The following is an 11033-nucleotide window of genomic DNA, read 5'->3' as shown; positions in this document are numbered from 1 at the left end:
GGGAGAGGGAGAGGGAGAGGGGGAGGGAGAGGGAGAGGGAGAGGGAGAGGGAAAGGGAGAGATATCTAGGCCCAGTGTGACAGTGGAATGTTGGTACCATGGAGCATGGGGAGAAAGCTATGCTTTCAACCACACCCCTCAGTATACACAGATTGTGGGGTCCCTTAATTAACTCCAAATTTGCTACTATTCACCTTTCAGATAAAGAGACTAATGTTTGCACAAGGTCACACATGCAGGAATGAGGAATTGAACCCAGATCTACTCAGCCTACAGCAGCCTCATTCTCCCTCCCAGTCTTCAACACATCCCGCATGAGAAGACATATCTTGCAGAGGTCTGATACGGCACTGGCAAATGGCCTGTTATGGGCTCAGAAGGGAGTTCTAGCCCAGCTTTCACTTCTAAGCATTGCCAACTGGAATGGTTGAGTTCCTTGGGCTTCGGTTTCTGATTCAGAAGAGCAGGAAGAAATCTCGTCTCCACACCTCCTGACTGGAGTCTTGAGGTACTCTGTGCCTGTTTCTCTGGTGCATCCAGCTTTATTTTTGCACGGCGGCTTCATTGGTGATCAGGCTAGGTTTAGAGGACATGAGTGCAGGTGAACGGTGAACACGGTCTGTTTGTTGACGCTTACAGGTCCACAGTGAGTGCACAGAAGGCACCGCCTGAGCAGAATGAGATGATGCTTCATCTCAGCACCACAGTGAGCCCTCCCCCCCCAAGAGTTGGGAAGTGATGGTTTCACAGAAATATGTGTGCTGGAAAACCTGTCCTCTGGACAACCCTCTAACCTTCCAGCCTTCCCAGGATCCCCAGTGTGGCTACTGAGAGAAGACCTTGAACAAAGGGTCAGAAAGAGGAGAGGCCTCAGAAACAGAAAAAAGGAAAGAGAAAAAGAGGAAACCTTCTCAGCAGGGTTCCAGCATCGCCTGGTAAGGATGTCCTGGACTACAGTTCACATCCAGGAGACTGTCAACTTCTACTCATGCCCCACCCGCAACAAGGTCCCCTGCCCTCCGGCCCGCCTATCTTCGGCCAGAAGCAGGGTCACATCACTAGTGACTGCACTAAGAAGAGCTAGAATTTTCTCCTTCCCATCCTATAGTCAAGCTTCCCTGATCTAAATACACAAAGGCCACATCTTCATACCACCTGCAACCTAACTCAATAGCATCTCTTACTTAGAGATTTGGCTAAATCTGAAATGCTCTCCCACTTGCTCAAGCTTCCAAATGCTAGTTCCCAAAGTGGTGGTCCTGTACTGAACGAACACATACTTTTAGAAAATGAAGCTCAACTCTAAATTCAAGAATTTAGAAATACTTGACTAAGGGCGGGCCCTTGTCACACTCTCTGCTTCCTGTCAGACTGTGATGTCAACAGTCTGCAACACTCACTTCCACTGTCACCCTTTGGATGGACAGTCCATATCTTCCCACCACAATAGACAGAAACCCTCTGAAACCGTGAGCCAAAATAAGTCTTTCATTTCTTGGATTGCTCTGTGAACTGTCACAGCAACTTAAAAGTAACTGATACAGAATGCTTTTTGGTATTCAAAATTCTTATCATGACAGGAGCAGTTCCATGTGACCTCTGCTTGGCCTAAGCCAAGCCACTGCCCATCTTCCAACTCTGTCTCCCTTGTTCATTCTGCCTTCCCCCCCACCCCCACTTCTTCCACCCTGGCCTTCCTATGCTCCAGGGCTTCTTGGCTGCTTCCAGCCCCGGAAGCCCATTCTTAGAATATGTCTTGCCATTGCACTTCCTTGTGTGTCCTTCCCAGGCTAGTCACCACTCTTATCCTTTGCAGTCAAGGGCTAGATCCTTGCCTACTCTCCTTTTTGCCCTTCAATTCTGATATTCCGTGGCACTCAGTGCTTTGCCAGCTGATTATTTTCTCATCTGTTCATTGTCTGGTTTCTGAACAGATTTACCTACATGTCTTACCCACAACTCTGTTCTCAAAGTCTGGACCATGCCTGGCCAAAATCAGAACCTATAGATTAAATGAATGAATGAATGAATGAATGAATGAATGAATGAATGAATGAGAAACGCAACACGGACAGGCCCTATACTGCATGTTCACTGTGTCCATCCTGAACGGTCTCCTCTCTTCTGTACAGGGCTCCTCTCAGTCCTGCTGGCTCCAAGATGGCTTCCCAGGTGCCTATAACACCACATGACTCTTGTGTTCACTTTATGTAGCCTAGTTGCAGCCTGTGTTCAGACTCTACAGTCACCCACATAACCCCCCCTCTGTGTGTGTGTGTGTGTGTGTGTGTGTGTGTGTGTGTGTGTGTGTGTGTATAACATAGCTCCTCAAGGTCTGGCACTACTTTACACTGAAATGGGAACCAGAGAGGGGAAAGAAAGGGGTCACATGCCCAAAAACTGATCTCAACCATCAAATGGATTGACTCACAGCGGAAGGTTTGGGACATAAAACAGTATCAAACAAATGTAGCCTGAGTTCCTTTCCTTTTTGTGCCTGTATTGAACACTACCTAGATATAAGGCTCTGGGTTAAGTAACACAAGAAAGGAAAAATAGCCATAAGCCCCAATCCCTGCCAGCTAAGCATTTATGGTCTGGTTACATCAGTCTGAATCATAAGCAGTCACCATATAAGACTATCAGTTAAGTGCTCAAGAGAACCCCACCTCCAGAATACCATTTCTTTCTATTGAACAATTCCAAGATCTGGCCCCATGCCACGAAGCACCTGGGCTTGGTTCCCTTTCTCTCACCAGGCAATACTCTGTTTTACAGTGTACCATCCACACGAAGGCTCCTCTTTCCATCTTCCTGTTGAATCTTCTCCAAGTGTGTGTGTGTGTGTGTGTGTGTGTGTGTGTGTGTGTTACAGTGAACTTGTCCCAGACAAAGTACATGTTGCTAAAGCCACTCCTGAGCGATCTTCAGAATACGCTGTCCCCACACCTGGGAACTGTTTATGAGGCTTGAACTCACTACCCTGCCCTATCAAACCTGCCCAATTGGGCAATGCAGTCAAACAGCCTGGGAGAGGATCAATGCTGGGAGTCCAAGGGTCCCAGTGAGAAAAAGCTAGGCAGGTAAGCTTCAGGAGCCCTTACTGGTAAAGGTTAAGTGCTGAAGGCACACACACACACACACACACACACACAGAGAGAGAGAGAGAGAGAGAGAGAGAGAGAGAGAGAGAGAGAGAGAGGTGTCCCAGATCCCACAAGAAAGCAGATGAGTTGGGAAAGATCCTCATCTGGACTGAGACCCAGGAGTTGCCGAAGCTTCTCAAATTCCACCACCCCCACCTTGAGTTGCCGAGATGATGAAATAATGCAGATTTTGAATTATCTCTACAGATGAACTGAGAAACCCAGAACCCCGCTCCCCGCCCCCCCAAGCCCACCTCTGGTGGCTACTAAAGACTACAGGTTGGTCTTGTCACGGCCCCAATGAGCACATTAGGGATCAGAGTGTGGGTCTCCATAAAGCACAGCATGATGGATGTCAGCCTGGAGATGAGTTACTTCACCTATTAGCTGGCAATGGAAGTGCCAGGTGGAAACGAAGTGTTGAAATGCAGAATCACTGCATCCCCACCCCGAGGCATGATGAAACAGTTGGAAGAAGTCTTCACAGGCACTTGGCACATGTATGAGAGAACAGAGGGGGGTGGGGCCCGGCTGGGGACTCTCAGCTTCAACAACCAGACTTGACCATGAACACACTGTGGGAGATGGCACAGAAAGAGGGGTTCCCAGGGGTCAGCACATCTGCACAGGGGGAAGCCTAGCCAAGGTACAGTGTGCCAGGCAGACTCAACTCCTAGGCGCCTCACAGAGTCTCAACTTTGTGCTTGGTTGTTCTGATGAGCCATGGGGGTGGGGGGGAGGGCGGGGCGGAGACTGCAAATGAGCTAAAACTTCATAGCTGGAAAGGTAGGAAGAGAGCCNTGGCTACAGAATGAAGTGGGGGGGGGGGCAAAGAAAATGAAAGGGGGAAGAAAGAAAAATGGTAGAAGAGGGGTGGACGAAGAGAGAGAAGGATGGGAAGAGGAAGAGGAGAGGAACAGAGGGTAAAACATTGGCTGCATCTGTAAGGCTGCTGTTTCTGAGAGCCAGAGTTCTCAGGAATTTGAAACTCTGATGCACAGATTAATGTGCACATGAACGTGTGCAAGCACATGTGCCCGTGCAGATGTGTGAGAACAGAATACAGATGCGGTTGCTTGCTGTGCTGTTCTAGTAGGTGAGCATGTGTATGTTGGCATGATATGTGTGTGTGTGCATGTGTGTGTGCATGTGACTGCGGGTGTGCTTTCATGCGTGACCATGTTTTTATGCTGTGTTTTATGGGAGCCCATATATGCATGCCTGCATCTGTGCCTAAGCACCCTAGGCTAAGACTTAGAAGAGTTGGAATGGCATCGGGACCGCCATGGGACAGCTTCGTGTCCTTCAGCAGGTCATGTCTCCAGGCTGGCTCTCAGTTTTCTTGCATGTTCTTTATAGAACAATGCTTACCACATAAAGGTCATTCAGTTAATATTTACTCAGTACTACCACTTTAAAGTAATGCTATCTGTTTAAGGTTAAGGAGATTTTTAAAAATGAAAATTATATGCAAAACTACTTTCTTTGTTCATGACACCTAATAGAAGCTCATTAATTATTGGATTTGTCCCTTTAGGGCAGTACCACTAAGAACTTAAACCAATTCTTGAGTCCATCTCAGGGGTTTCTGGGTTCCCATTAAGGTATATATTAACCAGACTGCTTTCAAATACTGCCTGCTTTCAGGCAAAATTTGACAACCATACATTTGCAATTTAAATTTAAATTAAAAACACGTTTGAATTTAAACAACTTGAAGATCTAAGGTCAGCTTTGCTTTTGGCAACTTGGGTTGTTGGTGGGGGTTGGGGGGGGTGAGGTGAAAGGCAGGAAGTTTGTTAGTGACCTGAGGTCCTGACCTCCTGTCTGGGCGTCACACATGTAGCTCACAATCATACACCGTAGGAATTGTTATCAGCACGCAGTGGAAGTGGCTGGGGCCCAGAGAGATTGAGTAAGCCATCCACAGCCTCAATGCTCACCACAGGCCGGGCCGAGCTAATTCCAAACCCATGGAATGGTATTCAAAGCTGGGAAGGTAAAAAAAAAAAAAAAAAAACCTCTTCACCTGGGCAGGCAGTGCGAGGGCTAAGCCCACAAACATCTCAAAATCTCGGACAAGTCAGCCGCAGTTGAGTATTGCCAGATGGAGCCAGGGCCGTGTGGCAATCAGAAAACTAGTCAGGTGGCACTGGGACAGTGCCTCTGAGGTATTTCACAAACATGGGGAACAAACACATTTGGTGTCGCAATCCTGGCCACCCGGAGCTGCCGCGTTGGCTGTTTTTTTTTTTTTTTTTTTTTTTTTTAGACCGGCCAGTGGATACAGAGTCTGAAGACTGATAGTACCACTGGTAAGCAGAGACCAGAGGCCCATCTTTGAGCCTGTAGAGCTCTGGAGAAAGAACAGCCCAGTCCCCTCCCAGCCACAGCCAGCGAGAACGGAGGTAGCCAAGAGTTACACTTCAAACCCCTCAGTGAGTCACTTCGGCGCTTCCATTTGTCATCTTTTCCCATTGCGTCGCTCCGCAGAATCATGACCCCAGCTCGCGGCCTTCTGACTAGACCCCAGGCATGCTTGTTCTTCGCAGCAGCCACCTCCACGTCCAGGAAGCACAATCTCCTCCCCTCCGATGAGCCATTCATCCTGTAATCCTCCAAACAAAAGCTAATGAAGCCTGCATCTCCTCGGAATTTCACAATGCCCTCTGGGGTGATTAGTCTCCCTGGTACCAAGTGCTCCGTAAAGTCGGAGCCCAACTGCAATCACATTCCACTTATTTTCCTAATTAATCTCCTCGAGCACCTGCCTGCATGGACGCAGTAAGCTCAGAATGCCTGAGAGGTTTCCTCACGACCCAGCAAATTATTCCGAAGCCCTGTGGAAAGCCAAATAAAAGCCAAAACGAATCCCATCCCCACCCCCTGCCATCCCCTACCTCCCCCTCCCTGCAGGCACCAGGCCAGAAGGGACTGGTGTGCGACAAGATTTACAGCTGAGTTTTCTCTACCGCTCTGTCATGGATTCTCACTGACATAGAGCATCGCTGTTGACACAGCATAGTTTCTTTGATACAGGGCTCCAAAGTCAAATTCCTGTCTGCAGCCAGTGTTCCCCGCATTGAGCCCTGAAAGAGCTAGTCTCCCCCGATTCTTTTTCTCAGCTTTCCCCAGGATCCAAGAGGATGTCAGGAGCTCTGAGACTGGATCAATTTCCACCTCTCACAGATGGTTTTCCCTCCCCTGGCCTCGGACCACGGTGGGGAGCACCTCTGTGGAATTTCTAGATAAGGACACACTGTGATTTCCCGTGGAGAAGGGGAGCATTTGTTCCACGGCTGCCCTTCCCTGGATGCTCGTGTTCTCCTAACTGAATTGTGGTACACCCAGTAGGCAACCCTTAGACTGAAAAGACTAAGTGTGCACATCACGTCTGTAGGGAGGACCTCCTAAGAGAGTGCCTGCCGCGCTTGTAGTGAACTTCAAGGCTAGGAAACGGCATAGAGGCATAGCCGGAGGAAAGCAACCCTGACTGTGGGAGCCTACTATCTGCTTTTAACACCAGTGGTCCTGGCTAATCCCAACAATGGCGAAAGTGAGCCTGCGGCACTCTGCTAACCAACCGAAGCTCTGAGCTCTGTACTCCAAACTTCAGAAAGATACACAACTCTGTGACACTGATCAAAGTCTTTCTCCAGCCCCGAAGAGTCACCACTACAGATGAGGTCAAAGGAAAAAAATCGTCTAAGCTCCTTATAGGGACAAAAGTGTCACAAAGGGCATCTGCAAGCTTGGGGAGAGGAGGTGCCCTGGTCACACTTGTAAACAGTGAGACAGACACTAGCCCTAATCTGTGTCTAGACCTGGAATGGACCAGCAGCACAAACTCTGAGCTCACAGTGAGGACCAATCCAGTGTAAAAATAGAAAAATCTACAATAAAGGTAGAGAGAGAGAGTGGGAAGAAAGTGCTCATTTTTTCACCTGAAGCAGCTTGGAAAATCTTCCTAGAAAAAGGGAGCTTTTTAACTGGGTCTTTGAATTTAAATGTGCCTAATAATTACTTCAACCTGCTCACTAGAGTTGCCCCTTGCTATACACCAGGCGCCACATCATAAACTCTTCTGGTTAATATTACCTCATTTAATTGTTCAATATGTAGGCAGACACTGCTGCTATTTCCAGGATGCAGATGAGAGCTGAACTAGCATCATGACAGCCAGGAGCTGTTGAAGTGAGGCTCCAATCTCATCGGGATCCGATGCTCATCTGTCTAAAGAGAGATGAACTGGGGACAAAGAACAAGGAGCAGTCTTCCCAGGTGTTCATGTGGGAGCAGGGAGTGAAGCCACAAATCAGGGAAGCCACAAATCACCACTTAACAGAGCGTCTCTCTGCCCACAGCAAATAACAAACTGGAAGCAACTTTAGACATTTGTTACTTTCAGAAGAGCAGCTAAAGGGAGAAACAACTGAGGTGTTTGTTCCGTCGTTCCTCCAGTGCAAACATGACAAGAGGAGAAATGAGCAAAGAACCCAGTTTCCCAGAAACAATAGCCACCATCGCATAAAGGATGTGCTAGTCTCCCAGGTAGCACGGGCCCATTTGAGTGTTCCATAAAAGGCTGCTGAAAACTTAAGCTACTGGCCACGTGTGAATCACGCATCCAGTATTAAAACAATATTTTAAAAAGGACAGATGCCTCTGTCCTTTTAAACACATCCAATTTGTACCACTCTATAGACACTGAATATTATTTTCTCTCCTTAACAGAAAACCAGAGCAATTAACTTTTTTTTTTTTTCATAGAAGAGTATGGTTAGAAAACGAAAGGGCTGAAGGACAAGGATGCGAACTGAGGTGGTCTGATCTAACGTGATGCAACTTGCCACTATCTCTTCTCTTGCGTGAAGTAGACATTGTTGTCCACATAAGCCAAACAAAGGGCTGGCGGTCCAGCAAGACTCTGTGAGTCATCCCATAATTTAGGTGGAAAATCTGCATTTTTGCCCAACCATCCTCTCCTGAATCATGGGGCAACAGCACCCCTGGCCCTGCCACTCACTGGTGGTGCTCTCCGCATTGGTCATCTCAACCCTCCACTGCTTTGCGGCATCACCTGGAGGACAAAGCAATAACAGCTAAGCAATGCCCAGGTCAAAACCAGGACATAACCACAGCTTTAGCATTAGCACCCTGTGGTTTCCACTCCCTGGGAAGTAAACTGATCTTGCTGGTAGGCAAACCACAACCAAACCTCAGCAGCTATCTTCATGCAAATGAGGATACTTTGAGGATCCTGCTGGCACCTTTGTGGTCTCTCTTGTAGTCACCAACAGCCTCTCTGGTCTCTGTGCACATATCTGTTCCTTACCTCATGAAGTGGGAGAGCTCTTTGTTCTCTCCCTTTGAATCTTAAGACCTACTGTGCCCAAATAAATGTGGCAGAAACAAGGTTCTAGAGTGTCTGAGTTGGCTCCAGGAGGTTGGGCAGCTCTCTCCCCATCTTAGAATCCATTCTTCAAGCTGTAGAGAAACTTGGACTACACTATAATGATGGGAGGGTATCTGGGGAAACTGAGTCTGAAGATAAACAGCCACCTTGGATATGTCCTCCCCAGGTCCTGCCCTAGCTGAGGGCAGCTAACCAACTAACCGTGACCACCCCACACACAGCAGGGGAAAAAAAATGTTTAGAACACTAGATCTTGTTTGAAGCTGCTATATTTCACGTGATTTGTTATTCAGTCTTTTACAAAACCAAACAGTATGAAAGATTTTTTTTTTCAGTACAAAAGATTTCTTAGTTGCTTACTGGTGTCAGTGTGCAGTGGATCACAGTACCTGTGTGTGCTCACACCTTCATGACTGATGGGTAATTTCTGACCTAAGGCAAGGGGCGGTAGTGTGGCTTCATTCATTGAGTGTGAGTGCCTTTCTGTGATAGGAATATGCTGGAGCCAAGGATCTTGTAATTTAAAAATGGTCAATGCCTGTAAGAAACCATGTTTGGGAAGAAAGGTTCAATCCTAACACAGATAGATAGATAGATAGATAGATAGATAGATAGATAGATAGATAGATAGATAGATAGATAGATGATAGATAGATAGATACATAGATAGATAGATACATAGATACATAGATACATAGATAGATACATAGATAGATACATAGATAGATACATAGATAGATACATAGATACATAGATAGATACATAGATAGATACATAGATAGATACATAGATAGATACATAGATAGATACATAGATAGATACATAGATAGATACATAGATAGATAGATAGATAAAGATGGAGACTTTTTATCCACTTTGTGTGTTGAAGATTTTCATTCTAATCACACAAAAGTAAAAATGAATTAACAAGAGCCCTGAGAGAGAAACTATGTGTTACTGTGGTCCAAGCAACATGCTTTCTCTTACTTTCCAAGAAGAGCATCAAGTGCTCTTAACTGTTGAGCATTTGTATGTTTACATGTGCATGCCCATATGCGCATGCGCAGCATATGTGCACGTGATGACAACCTTAGATGTTATTCTTCATATACTGATGCCACTTGTCTGTTATACTCTTTAAGTTACATTTTATGTGTACATAGACATACTACAGCCCAGGCGTGGTGGCCAGGGAGACCCAGCAGGAGCCTTTCCCTGCTTCTACTATGTGGGTTCCAAGGGATTGGACTCAGTTCCTCAGGCTGCGAAGGCTAGCACTTGGCTTTTTTTTTTTGGAAAGAATATTCATTTATTCCCTCAGTTTTCCATAATCTTGGAGTCAACGTTGGAGACGAAGGTGCTAGCTGCTTTGGTTTCTTCCAAGCCATCTATCGATACTTGGCTTGCAGATGGCTACCTTCTCCCTTGCTGTCTCACATGGCCTTTTGTCTGTGTGCATGAACTCCCCAGTACTCGCAGGATAACAAGCATCCTCCTCCTCATAAAGATGGAGATTCTGAGGACCAGAAAGAGCCCAATCTTACTCTAATGCTTACCGAAGTCACTGATGTGACTTTGAACAAGATCCCAGTAATTTGTCCTTCACGTTTCTTACTTACAAAATTAGCTTGCTAATAATCCCACATTATTAAATTGTTTTTGCGATTGTTTAAATAAATAAATAAATAAAGTGCGGTTGGAGAAATGGCTCAACAGTTAAGAACACTTGCTTCTCTTCTTGGATTCGACTCCCAGCACTCACATAGAGGCTCACAACCATCTCTAACTCCAGTTCCAGGGGATCTGATGCCCTCTTCTTGCCTCTGGCAATACCAGGTAGGCATGCGGTACACAGGCACACATACAGGCAAAAAAGTTGACACACACTGAATAAGATATTTTTTAAAAGATAAGCGAGTTAATATTTGTAAACAGTAGTAGTTCGCAGCTCCTATTTTCAAGTCATTTTATCTTCTGTTGGGTGTATTTTTTTTTTAATGAAACAAAGTCAAAAGCTTGATGAGCTAGAGCCCATAGGACCGGTGACAAGCTTGGAGCTGAGTCCTGGCCAAGTGCTCTTTCTACAGCCCTCCACTCTGCCTCTCAGCAAGGTCTGTGTTTCCATTTCCTATAAGGGAGCTAAGTCCCCTGTGAACCCTCTCAGGACACACTTTCCACCGACATGTCCTTGCTCACCCCTCAAGTATCGAATGGGAAAGGACTCACCAGGTTTTCTATCATCTCCATTAGTCCCATACCTAAACATCACTGAAACATTTTTTTATGAGGAGCCTTAAGGAAAAAAGTGAAGGAAAATGTATTTGTCTTTTTCTCATTACCTGTGGTGGCTATTCATATATATAGATATAGATATAGATATAGATATAGATATAGATATATAGATATATATATAATTTTCTTTATTTACATTTCAAATGCTATCCCGAAAGTTCCCTATACCTCCCCCCCCC

The sequence above is a fragment of the Mus pahari genome, chromosome 17, assembly GCF_900095145.1.
Source record: "Mus pahari chromosome 17, PAHARI_EIJ_v1.1, whole genome shotgun sequence".
Lineage (NCBI taxonomy): Eukaryota > Metazoa > Chordata > Mammalia > Rodentia > Muridae > Mus > Mus pahari.
This window is presented reverse-complemented; position numbering follows the sequence as displayed.